Genomic DNA, 13,486 nt, shown 5'->3' on the forward strand with positions numbered 1-13,486 from the left:
AGCAAAGGTTGGGATCTGAGCACCGGGTAAATCATTTATCTGGCACCTCCCTGGAGCATTTCGGGGGATTGGGGGGGGGGGGGGCAAGAGCTGTATCAGTCTGCTAGTGCTGGAATTTCAAACACCTCATGTGATTTAGCCGATGGCTTCTTCACCAGGTTAGAACTGATCTTTGCCTCTATTTTTTTTTAACAAGGTCCTTGAAGTGCTGTAAACTTTGGGCTTGGACTGTGTGATGAGGAGTCTAGCTTTCTGTCCAGCCTAGACCTCCACTGAGACGCACCCCCATGTAAACTCCTGCGAGCCGTCAAATACCGATGAGACCGCTGCTTTCCTCACAGACTTCAGATGAAGGAACGCACTGTTCCGGTGTGACTGCGCTCTCCATCGTTAAAATCCCAAACTCCATTTGTTCAAATGACAGGGGGTGCATGTTTTGCCTAACTAATGAAATGCAAGAAGTTAATGTTAAATATTTATTCACCTAGTGCTGAGTAATGCTACTTATTTCCAAGCACTGGAGGTGCGTGTGTCATTTATCAACCAATTGGCATCCAATCGAATGTTGTTGCGTAAGATTAGGGAGAGTTTGTGACAAGGCTTCACGAGAAGATAATTTAATATTCAATGCATTTAAATCAAATCATTCAGCCAGAACGGAGTGCATTGTTGGAACGCTGCCATTTAACAGAATCGTTGTTTTTTTCTCCTCCTTCACTGCTTTGTTTGTTCTATAACCTTAACAAATCGTGGAATCGTGGATAAGCCAGTTAAATCTGACTGCACAGAGACCAATCAGGTCGCAGATTCCATGTTCACAGCAGGGGCATAGAAATAGAAATTTAATTAGAGGTGTTTAATGTTTCCTTTATGAAGCATATGGGGCACCATTTCCCCTCCTCCTGAATATTCATTACTCTCTTTCGGGTCGAGGGGAACGATCAGTAATGGAGGTAGAGTTTTGAACATCTGGTCCAAGGATATGACGATGACTGGCATCTCATTCAGGGTTTTCCCCTCCTTTGGCTCCTACATTGCCTGAGATAAGCTCCAGGCAGCCCTCTGACCCTGTAGTAGATAATAGCTTGCTGGATGGATGGATGGATGGATGGATGGATGGATACTGTAGATAGATGGATAAGGTGAAGATAGAAAACCGAGGCCTTTGGTTTCCAGTTACTGGAAGGTCACATGTAGGACTCAGACCCATAACGGCTTTCCATTAACCCTTTAATGGCTACATTTCCCCATAACTCAGCTTGTAATCACAGCCTCCATGCACACCAGTACAATCTCATCAGCTACTCGTAAAAAACCAGTGAGTCCATACGCGCTTGCTGTGTGCCCACGTTACTATTACAGTAACGTTATTATCTTGGAGGTGTGATGTCCCTCCACGCCGCTGAGATAGTATGCAGACGTCCCTCCGGGGAGCCCAGCGAAGTGTGACTAACACAATATTGTTTGATGCTATGAAACTGGGAACACATCTCGGCCATCCTTTAAAGCGCTAACACATAAACAGTAGGTGTACCTCTTTAGTAAACATAGGCTATTATGCATTAGAGAACAGCCGTATAAATGCCGTGGGAAAACTAGACTGTATTATGTTTATTTATGTATGAGCTGTTAATGTGAAATTGCATTAGACTCCCCTATATGTATATGCATGGAAAGGCCTGTTTTGTATATCCGGGGTTGATAAGTCATTTTAAAGTAATTTAAGATTTTTCTTACTGGCTGAATACTGTTAATAAAAATGTTCCTTTTGCCCACAAGCCTTTCCTGTTCAAATTCTCTAATTAAAAAGAGAACCTTCAGTATTTCCCAGAATCCAAAAGAAGGAATTAGTGTAACTTATTAACTGTCAAGACGAGATGCAGGAAGGTACTCATGTGAAATGTATAAAAATATTTCTATACTGGCAAACATTTATGAGAAAATGAACTATTTATTTACATGCATAATTGAAGAATTAGCCATGACCTTTTTTATATTTTACTATAAAATTTGAAACATTGCATCCCATGTGAGCTCCTGTCTACCTGAAGAGAATTTTTTTACACTAATTTCCACTATAGAAATATATCGTTCATTTTCAGTATTTGTGTTATCATGAATAGTCTGTCTCCATCGGATCGTGTGAAAATGGCTTTGTTGTCCTTTTTCTGTACACTGTAGAGCAGAATTATTACAGTCTTATTACGGTTCTGTTCCTCAAGCTTAGAAATATCCCATGCTCTGGATTTACCGTACGGTCTGCCTTCTGTCCACTTGAGGCGCTGTGGGCTATACCTCGGAATCTTTGTATTGCGGAACCCGTCCACAACATGATCTAAAAAAATACTGAGCATAAAAGACAAAAATGCAGTTCTTACTGTGACCGACTCTGTGTTTAACTGCTAGATCACAGCTGAAATAAAGATGAAAGATCAGCTGGTGTCCTTGTCCGATCGAGCCGGGCAGCCCTGTGTGTGTGGGGTGTCAGTCGACTCGACGGAGCACCATGCGTCGTCTCAGTATCTTTTCAGCAGTCCATGTCCTTTATTTCTGTCACCTTTGGACCTGTAAATAAATTCTGCCAGTTGTTAATAGCAGCCTGTACAGAGCTCCGCTAATCCATCCCGCATATATAACCTATCTCCCCGTGGTTCTGTCTGAGGGTTAGCCAGCATATATACCCAGGATTAATGATGCATGACAGGATTGCATGGGGCAGGGGTCTGCATACTTCACAGAATGATCACACTCCCTTCCCTTCCTTGGCGTTCCTTCTCACTGTGTCATTTTATTTGCCAACTCCAATATCTGTCATTTTCAGCTTGTTCTTGTCACTTACATTTTCTTACATTATCTGAATAAAAAAGTGTGCATAAACATAACTGATAAATTGTCTGTTAGGCGCCAAAGCTCTTAAAATGCTACGGAGATTATTTAAGAGCCTGTTTTTCCTTTATACATCATCTATTGCATAGGCATGGCAGGAAATAGACTTGTGTACTTTTGGGACAGTACAGGAGAGAATTCTGGGTAATTGCTTGTCATAACCACTTAATGAGTATTGTACCAAAGAACCCTGCACCAACAGCACCTTAGACTAAATGCAGTATTACTCCAGGGTAAGGAATAATAGTTTCTAAACTAAGTTACCACAAAAAGTAATTCTCCACTACCTACTTTAGGGTATGTTTATATAATAGATTCTTATTAGAGTTATACTGCATGATTTCTGCTAAAAAAAACTCAAATGCCTCAATTAATATACACCAAATCTACTGAAGAGTATAGTTTAATGCATTTTCAAGTAACAAGCTAAAATGTTTGATTAGAGCTGATGGTTGAGCCTCAATTATTTGTTAACATGTATTATGGTGTCATTGTCATTAGAATTGTGGCAGCAATCAAATGTTTGGGTCTGATAAGGTTAATTTAAATGTCACCTGAATGAACTTAGCGGCATGCCAATCAAAATGTAATGTTTAAAACATGTACTGTACATTTCCATGCAGTCCGAGTCTCCGGCTTTGAAATAGTGCAGCCTCTTCACTGAGGGAAAACTGGTTTTTTATGCATAACAAAAAATGTCTCATAATTATATTAATGCACCCTCTTGTCTAAAACTGGTCTGTTTAAATAGGTAATACTAAATCAGAGGACAAAATAGAGTAGGCAGCAACACTCTACACTCTATCATATAATTATATATAAAAACAGAACCTCAGCCCAGCCTCAAAGAGAGACAAAAATAAATATTCTTCTGCCGAACTGTGTCTCACATAAACTACTTAGTTATAATTGCTTATAAGCATACCATCCATATGAGCTGTAGAGTGTGGATTCCACCTTGGGATACGAACCAGCATCCTTCTTATAATACTGTACTTTTTAACATAGTGAGATATTATCCTCTGCCTAAGGACGATAGCAAACACCCACCCTTGCTACTAAGTATATTAATACCAAAAGAAGTGTTTCTGCCACTTCTGGTTTGGGTTTACCAGTCAGCGGGACCTGGGGGTGTCCCGTCCCTTTGGATGCTGTTAGCAGTGTGTCCTGGTCTTCAAATATAATAATAACTCTGTCCAAACAAGATCGTTTCATTAATATCATTGTAAATACTGTGCAGCGTTCATACATGAAATAACTGTGGTTGTAATGCTCTTTAAACATCTGAGTTTCACCTTGGACATAAATTCAGCGCTTCGCAGTTTTGTCGAGCAGGGTTAGCTTGAGGCTGGCATGCAGGCCAAAAGTATATGTTCTGGATACAAAATATTATGCTAATTGTGGTTTGGTTATGGTTAATGCTGGTTACAATCAGTAATAATCGGCAGTTTGGGAACATTTTGGTTTCACAACAAATTGCATGAGCACTGAAGAAAGAGTTGATAAGACCAAAACTGTCTGTTGACTCCGTTATTCTGGATATGTTACACATCCATAATGCCAAGCAAGATGACATCATCCGCGTGTGTACGACACAAGCAAGGCCGACACAGCCTCTGCAAATCTGTCTCCCTGCGACATTTAAGGTGCGTTAGCCAGGAAATGTGAGCCAGGCTAAAAAAAAATTATTATAGCTGTTGGGCTGTTTATTCCTACAAATATGTGACCGGTTGTAGAGAACACAGGATTTAGTGCATTATGATTATGGTGCAGTCTTACTTTTGAATTTTTATTTATCTGATATATTTAAATTTTTTTGTGCAAATGAGTTAGGTTTTGTTATTCCGACACATCCACAGAAAAACTGGGTTTTCTTTGGTTTCAACTGTTTCTAGCTGTTTTTGCAGTTTTAATTAAAAAAATATATATATTGTACCAAAATTGCACCGAACCAAGAATTCTAAAGCAAGGTTTGTACCGAATGGTGAATCTTGTATACTGTTACACCACTTACATTAAATCTGTCAGTTATCTCCTCCCATATCACTAGAGAATCTTCATTGACTAATTATCCTAGATCTGCTCACCCATTGGAAGGTTGCAGAGGGCATGAGGCGGGGCCTCCTCAAGCACCCATGATGGGATCCGCTGCAGCAATTGGAGAGTTAGGGTGATAGAGATTTTTTTTCCCTTTGTGCACTAGGCCCCATTCTGCCACTGACGAGTCCCTCGAGTCCTTTACTCCCCCCACTGACCTACCACATCTCTCACTGCCTCCACCTTCCACTGCACTTTTAAACAGCTGGCTAAAGTGTCACAGTTGAGAAGAGGAGCTGGCTGTTTGCAACAATACAGCCGCCCCCTGAGGGACCCGTAACGAAGCGAGGACAGCAAACTTGTCTAGAATGATAACGTATGTCAACAGTGCTCCGCCACACATGGCCGTTCCAGAGTACTGACCTGCTTTTAAGCCATTTGCTGGAGATGTTTGCTGAAGCTTTTGGTCAGTGTCCTGCTGAAACACACATCTTTGCCCTAAGACTAGCATCTCAGTGCCTGGATCAGGTTCTTCTCCAGGACTTACCACTATCTGCCTCTATTCACCACTGTCCATCTTGACACCTTGACAAGCTTCCCAGCCCTCCTGCTAAGACACAGTACCACAAGTCTGGTGCCACCGTCGCCACGAGTGAGAATAGCGATGGTGTTGTTACCTGGGTGATGGGTTGTGTTTGGTCTGTGCTAAACATAGTGCCTCACTTTTGGGCCAAAGGGCTCCAACAGCTTCCATCAAACTGCAAGATCTTCCAGCAGGTTCAGGGTCTGTCACATAGCTTCTGGCTCACGTCCGGTACGATTTACTGCCGGCTTTTCTCAGGCATCGCAGAGTCTCTCTCTGTCATCTCGCCACTATCGCAGAGTGGCTGAATGTCTCAGGTGCTGGAGAGATCGTTCATGCCTGGACAGTTTCCCATTTCAGCCGCGCGACCCTGTCAGCGCTGGAGCCACCCCTCGCTCTCCTCGCTCGCAGCGTCCCGTCTCACACACTGCTCAAGCCTCCCGATCTCAGTCCCGCCAGGGTCGGCCATGATTTTACCCTTTAACTCCACCTTGTGACACAGTAACAGTTGACACACTCCAAAGATCCACAGTATCCTCAGACCAACATTTTAACTACAGCTGAAGAATATTGCCATTCTTACTATTGGTATGAAAAAATAAAAACATATTTAGCATGAACTAAATACTTTCAACTGTAAATTGGAAAATGAATGTAAGACTAAATATTCAAAATCTTGACTCGTCATTTTTTTTAATGTCTGGGTACACAGTAGACTAACATGCACATATATGTGGAAATAAAGCAGTTATATAAAAATCTGTCTTACAGTAAACCTTCTACAGGGAATCAAACTCATTTCCGTGTTCTTAAACACTAAGCTACCTGCTACTTTTAGAGGGGAACTTTTCATTGCATGATTTTTCAAAGATAAGTGGTAATGCAATTTTTTCTTTGTTAGAATTTATGCAAAAAAGAGATGAATGTTGTGGCTGAAGCAGACAGATTCGAGAGGATGGAGAGCTACTGGAATCGGCCGTAAGGATGCTAAATGAATGACTGGCTAAGCAGAGGCTCGGGCCTCAGCAGGAGGTTATATTTCAGATGTAGGGTGACTCCCCTAACCTTCCGCCCACAGCAGCCAGGGGTAGTCCAGGGAGTCGCAGCCAAACCACCCCACAATCGCAACCGAAATGTGTCTATGACCACAGCTTACACCCTGCTTTTGTTATAGCTGACTTGTTCTTCTTGGACCTCAGGGACCAGAGTTCGAGTGTCTGCTATAGCTCTGTGTGTGGAGTGTGTGCGTTCTCCCTGTGTCTTTGGGAGGGGGGGGTTTCCTCTGGGTACACTGGTTTCCTCCCACAGTGCAGAAACATGCTGTGGCTAATTGGATCATGCTGTGGCATAATTGCCCATAGGTGTGCATGTGTAAGTGGCTGGTGTGAAAATGTGCCCTGCTATGGGTTAGCAGCCCATCCTGGGTTGTTCCCTGCCGTGCAGCTGTAGCCTCCAGAATAGGATCTGCACCTTCCACAACCCTGAATAGGAGAAGCGGCTACAGAAAATGGATGGATGGATGGGTGGATGGATGGATGGATTGATAGGCTCATTCTCTGTGTATTCTATAATGGAATTGTGCCCAGGGGGTGGCTGACCGTGGACCTTAGAGTTTTCTTTTTCACCTACTTTGGGAGTTTTTGGTTTCTCTCTGTTTTCTTTCGTTCTGTTTTGCTGTCTCATACTGTAGAAATGATGCAGTAATGGCTTGTCACAATCTTGCCAAGTGCCTTGGGGTGACTGTTGTGAAAAGTGCTATGTAGTAATACATTGATTTGAATTGAAAACACATAGACGTATGAACCCATCCAGTCAGAGTCATGCTCACATAGGAGAGGGGAGATAAGTCCGTGACCTTCAACGAAGTTCCCAAAGTAAGAACATCCAGGAGGCAGTGTTTTTTGGGGTGGCGGGGGCCTTTGTTCCCTTCTTCTGAAACTTCTGCGATTGGACGTGACGAGGGTGAAAAATGTGGAACACATCCGTGTAAACTATTGGCTTGTTTGAAATCTGTTTACCAAACAATGGTGCGCTTATGTTAAACACAGTAAAAACCGAAGTATTGGCTGGTTAGAAATCTTGGTCTACTAGTTGACTCAGATCTATGTTTTGATGCTCACATAAGAATTATTACTAGAACTGCGTTTTATCATCTACGGAACATAGCCAAGCTTTGGAAGATGCTCTCACTTCATGATGCAGAAAAATTAATACATAGCTTATCTATAATGTAACTTCCAGACTGGACTATTGTAATGCCCTCGTATCTGGTTGCCCGTCTGGATCCTTACATAAACTTCAACTGGTAAAGAATGCAACAGCCAGAGTTCTAACAAACGCTAAAAAATTTGATCATATTAGCCTTGTTCTATGCTCCATTCACTTTCTTCCAGTTAAGTCTTAGATTGACTATAAAATACTGCTGTTAACCTATAAAGCACTGAATGGTCTTGCACCAGAATACCTTAGTAACCTGCGGACCTCATACAGCCCTCCATGCTTGCTTCATTCTCAAGCCATAGGATATCTGTTAGTACAACAAACAAACAAACAAATTTATTTCAAAGGGGAGGGTGAGCCCATCCTCCAGGGGCCGGCAGGGATAGTCAAATAATAGAGATGGTTAAATAAGAGAGATAGTACCTAGGGTAGAAAGAGCTATGGCAGGCTGCAGAGCTTTCTCCTATAGAGCTCCTCAGCTGTGGAATGGTCTTCCACCGGATGTGCGGGTTTCAGGCTCACTCTCAATATTCAAGTCTAGACTAAAAACACACATGTTTAGTTTAGCATATAGGGACACTAGTTCTAGCTCTAGCTAACTCCTCACTCCCAGTCAGACCTACTGTATAGTGTGAGGTGTAGAGCTGGGTGGGGATCGGTGCCATTGGCTTTGGATAAACTGGAGTGTCAGTGCTGTCACTCTAGCTTCACAATCCCTTGTGGAATTGGAGTGCTGACATTTCAGGGACTCCCCATGCCTGCATTCCCACTTGCCTCTCCCTCCTTCTGATGCTGCCACAGCCATATCTGCCGGAGCTTGTACATTGCACTTCATATTGTACTCACCTAACTGTTAGCACTGCCTATAGTCTCCCCTGCTTTGACTAATTGCACATTTTATTTCCCCTTCTCCTCCTGGGGGTGCTGCCTGGAGACCTCAGCCTATCAAGATGCCCAGCACACCCTGCTCCATGTGACGTCGCCACTACCCATGTCGTCCTTGCATCCAGCTCGTCATTCTGCCTGTGTCATCTTCCATGTATGACCCGCTGCCTTACCTCTGGTTGTCTGGCGATTGGAGGGAGAGCCGGTACCAGCTTGTCATCAGCCCCCTGCTCCCCGGTTATTTCTCAAATCTTATGATTTGGACAGTATGATTTGGCACTTAGCCATCTCTCCAATTTGACTATCCCTGCCGGCCCCTGGAGGATGGGCTCCCCCTTTGAGTCTGGTCCCTCACAAGGTTTCTTCCTTCTTGGGAATTTTTCCTTGCCACTGTCGCCTATGGCTTACTCACTGGGGGCTTTGGGTGGGGATGCTGTAAAGTGCTTTGAGACGATGTAATGTTGCGCTATACAAAAATAAATTTGTTTGATGTCGTTGTTGTGGTGTGCTTAATCAAACAAGCAAACAAACAAACAAACGGACAGACACCAAAGGCCTGGCTGACATCTGTTAGCTGCATCTCCCAGTACAGGGGAGAAATGGCACTGGACTGAGAGGTTTCACCTCTGCTTTGTTCCCTGAAATTTACTGGCCCACTATTACCTCGTTTCCAGCAACATGGGGCTGGTGCCGGAGCTGGGCTGGTTCTCGCTTGATGCCTTTTGAGAACTCGTCTGCTTTTTCACTGGTTTCAAAAAAGAATGGAACAGAAATGTTACATAGGAAGAAGTGAAAGTAAAGTAGCTGGATTTATTTTGCTGCACTGAAAAAAAAGGTTTCCGGGGTATGACTCATTGAGCCTCTATTGCCTGTATCCACTTTTGTCTTCTTAAAGGCTCCCCGTCTGTGTGTGTAAGTAAGTTTAAGAAGTTTTTGTGGCCCAGGGCCATTTTTTTTGCTGTGGAAATGCCCAGAACCAGCACCGGATTGGGAAAAAGTCCGACACCAGCACTGGCACTGCGTTGGTGGAAATTAGGCTTGTGATTCCCATCTAGGGCTTCTAAGTTACAGTAATTTCTGGACAATTCATGCTAAGCCTCTCACTGATACATAATGCAAATTGCATCTAAAGCATATTTAAGTCTCTCCCGTAGTGTTCCAGAAGAGATTGGTGTCCTTGCTTCGCCTGGTTTTTAATGTCTTGAAACGATCTGTCTGATTGGCGCTTTCTAAAGCCTTGCTGACCTCTCTCACCCACATTAAATTTGCAATTGGAGAGATTCAAAGAACAATGCGTTACCTGTCTAGTACCGTAACAGTTTCTGTTTTATTCATGCTGAGCCATACATCTGACCAAAGAAATGGGTTTTTAGGCATTGCACATTTTCTTTTAATCCCATTCAAATGTTTGCAACACTTTTGGCAGAAACGGAAACTCATTATGCATTCAGCAACAAAAAACATTGTTATTTTTCATTTGTCAGTTTGTTAGCATTTGAGCTCCCTTTCCTTCCCGCTGTCATTCAGAATAGACGTACCACAAAGCCCGTTATTCATCACTAAGTGAAATGCTTTCCTTCTGCAGCTTGTTGATGAGAGCTGTTATTTCAGCTGCCTTTGACACACGTAACAAATGCATCTTTGTCATAAAGAACCTTCACACCTGGACCTCAGCCGGTTCCCTTGGCGACCCCATCAGCGGTACTGCATCCCAGAGCCGCACATAAATATCGCAAACCATAACATCCCTGTCCTTCACCTCACCTCTGAGCCGATCTATTAAATCTTCCTCTTGTGGCGAACGTTCAAAAACAAAGTCTTCTTCCACGCTGGGGGCGTCGGTGCTTTGGGATTTCGACATCCTGTCGTGTCTGAAAATTAAATGGAGCCGCTGGGATTTCTTGTGGACGCCACGGCCCGAATACGCCAATGAGAGCACACGGCCACCGAGACAGAGCAATCTGACCGTTTCTCTGAAGATTTTAGAAGAATGCCGATTGTTATATGAATTGATTCAAGAGCATCTGGTCCCGATAGTATCAGGCTCTTCATTTTATTTGTGTTCGGCTGCTTGAGTGGTGATTCCTGCTGAATGACTGATGAAGGCATTTGCGTGCCCAGCATTAAAAAAAAAAAATAACAGGAAAAATGCATATATTAAGAGACTTGGAAAAAAAACCCTGCCAATGTGCCTGGTTCCTGCTGGGACTGTAATTATGTTTTAAGGTAATCTGTGAGGGATTACTGTCATTCTCGGGGGGGGCTTTTTTCCCTCTCCCCCTGTTGCTGACACTTTTGCAAGGACAGAGTGACGGACTGCTGTTAGGATGGGATGGGCGGTGGGGGCGGGGGGGTTTGTGGAGGGGGAGGGCTCTGTAGCCCACACAATATATTTGTTCAAATAAACACCCGCCCGCAGACAAGGTATAAAATGGCAGCAGGGTTGGCTTTTGCATTTCCTGTTTTCCTGCGTTCATTGCTGCACACACCCTGTGAAAATGTATTCTGCAATCAGTAGAAGCTCTGAACAGCCTAAATTCACCTGCAAAAATGAACAGGATTGTTTGGTAGACGGCAAAAGGTGCACGGCCCCGAATATGTAGAAGCGTCACGCAGAACCTTACAGCACTCATGGCCGTGTGTCACCGCTAATGACCTTTGTCTGAAAATACACTTAAGGCTGTATGGGTAATGATTTGTAAGTCGCTTTCGGATGTAAGAGGCTTAATGATCAAACACTCGTGATAAATCCTGTTTTGGCTAAATATTCCCGGTAACCCGTGCTTCACCTTATCATTTCTGTTATTTATCACATGCTTGTGTTTTTCTGCACCTAGACATTTCATTCTGCATTTTCTGATACAAAAAAACAATGCAAAGAATAAATAAATAAATAAGCAAATAAATAGCCCTGAATACAGGAAGGGAGAGAGAGAGAGAGAGACTGGCAGTTTTCTCTGTTGGTGCGACAGGCTTGTATGAGGGGGATTAAATTGCGGGTGACATGGTTTTGATAGCTTGTCACACCAGTTCATGATGGCCTTTGGTAAGAATTAGGTTTGAGAAGCCCAGGCCAGCCCTCCTGTCTGTACTACTGCGATCCTTCAAAGAACAAAACAACATTTCCAAAGATGATAAGAAGTATAAACGCCATTGCAGTACAGGGACCGGTGCGTGTGAACCGCTCAGCAGCGTGTGCGAATGAGGGATACCTTTGACTCATCCGTGCTACAAAACAATGTGCGGTTTCAAAAGCGTAATCATGCTTGAAATGAGACGGGATTAATTCTACAGGCAGGTTTCCCCCGTAAGTGCTGTACACCTAATTTCTGAATGTATGCATTTGGGATTAGGAGTCCTCCCACGAACTTCCTTACAAATATAATCGCAGTATCTGGATTCAGCACAGCACTGACAAGACACTTGCACTGCATTTTATGAAATTTATCGTACATCAGGTCAGGCTGCGGTTTCCAGTGTGGTTCTGTTTGTTGGGGTCGTGCCGCCAGAACCAAGCAGATTATGTGCAGGGAACCTTCTACCTGTGCGTCTGACTGGCAGTCTCTCTGCTCAGCTGCACCACCCCCCCCCCCTCCAGAATTTGTCCCTGTCAGGCCCCATCTGGGTCAGCCCCATTTGGGAGAGCAGCACGACCTACAGTGTAGGCCCAGGTGGGAGAGGTGTCTCCATTCCACTGTTGGCTACCCGCGCGCTGGGCTTTTCCTTTGAAGTTATTGTCTCGGTGAGGGTCCTCTGCATGCAGCGCCGACGAGGCCCACAGTATCTCGCGCCCGCTGAAGTGCCAGCAGGGGCGGGCGAGAGAGCGGCACGCTCTTTCAACACCTCCGCGCCGACTTTCAAAGCGGACCGCACTGCGCAGCTTTGTTGACACAGTGCATGTGTATTTTCCTGTCTTATTAGCATTTAGAAGTGGGTGTTCTGGAAAACCCATGGAGATGTCGAGAGTGAGCAGGCTGTCCACTGTCTCTCGTTAGACTGTGACTATCTTTAGCTGTAAGGTCAAAGTGGAAGGACTGTGACTGAAGGAGATCCAGGGTTATATAGCCACATGACCCGTCACATGACCTGTCTATGACATGATTAGGTATATATAAGCACCCTTATGTTACTTCATATGGCTTTATTTTGTAGGAGAAATGTGCAAATAAGAAGAGTCCTTGAACAAGTGTGTTGTGTTTCCTGAAGGTTCAAGTTTATTAGACCATCAGGAAACAGTAATTGATACAGTAAATCAGGACACTGGGAGTCATTTGACTAGATAATAATGAGTACTGTAAGGGAATGTGAATATAGATTTGGGGTATATATGGTCACATACTATGTATCTCGTGCCTTAAATGCATGGATCTTGCCTCTAACAGTAAAGCTGTCTGAAGCTCATGCAGTGACTCTAAGCTTCTGTTTATATAAGAAGAGATACTGCATCTGTCTCGCAGCTCATGTCAAACACACCAGTCCTTCTGGGTCTTTTTAAGATATAGCTTTCTTTTCAACAAGAAATAAAATAGACAAAAGGGCAAACAAATGCCCACTGTATCACCCAAAACAATGATACATTCACAATAAATAGCATAAATACTGTGATTAGTAGTTGTTATTTAAAAAGCTGTTTCCCTCACGTCTAAATAGGAACTTTTGACAAACCTGCAATTTGGCAATAATTTGAGGGAGCAAATGATGGGATGCAGTTATGCATGTGTAGTTATACCTGTGCTGGTTTGCAGATAGGATTGCCTCTTCCGGAAGCCATCATCCCAAGCAATATGCCAGAGGCTACAGACTCATTCCGCAGCCTCTCAGAAATTCTCTTTATTTCAGATTACTGCAAATTAGGTAAAATATAATACAAACCTT

Source organism: Brienomyrus brachyistius, chromosome 16 (assembly GCF_023856365.1).
Source record: "Brienomyrus brachyistius isolate T26 chromosome 16, BBRACH_0.4, whole genome shotgun sequence".
Lineage (NCBI taxonomy): Eukaryota > Metazoa > Chordata > Actinopteri > Osteoglossiformes > Mormyridae > Brienomyrus > Brienomyrus brachyistius.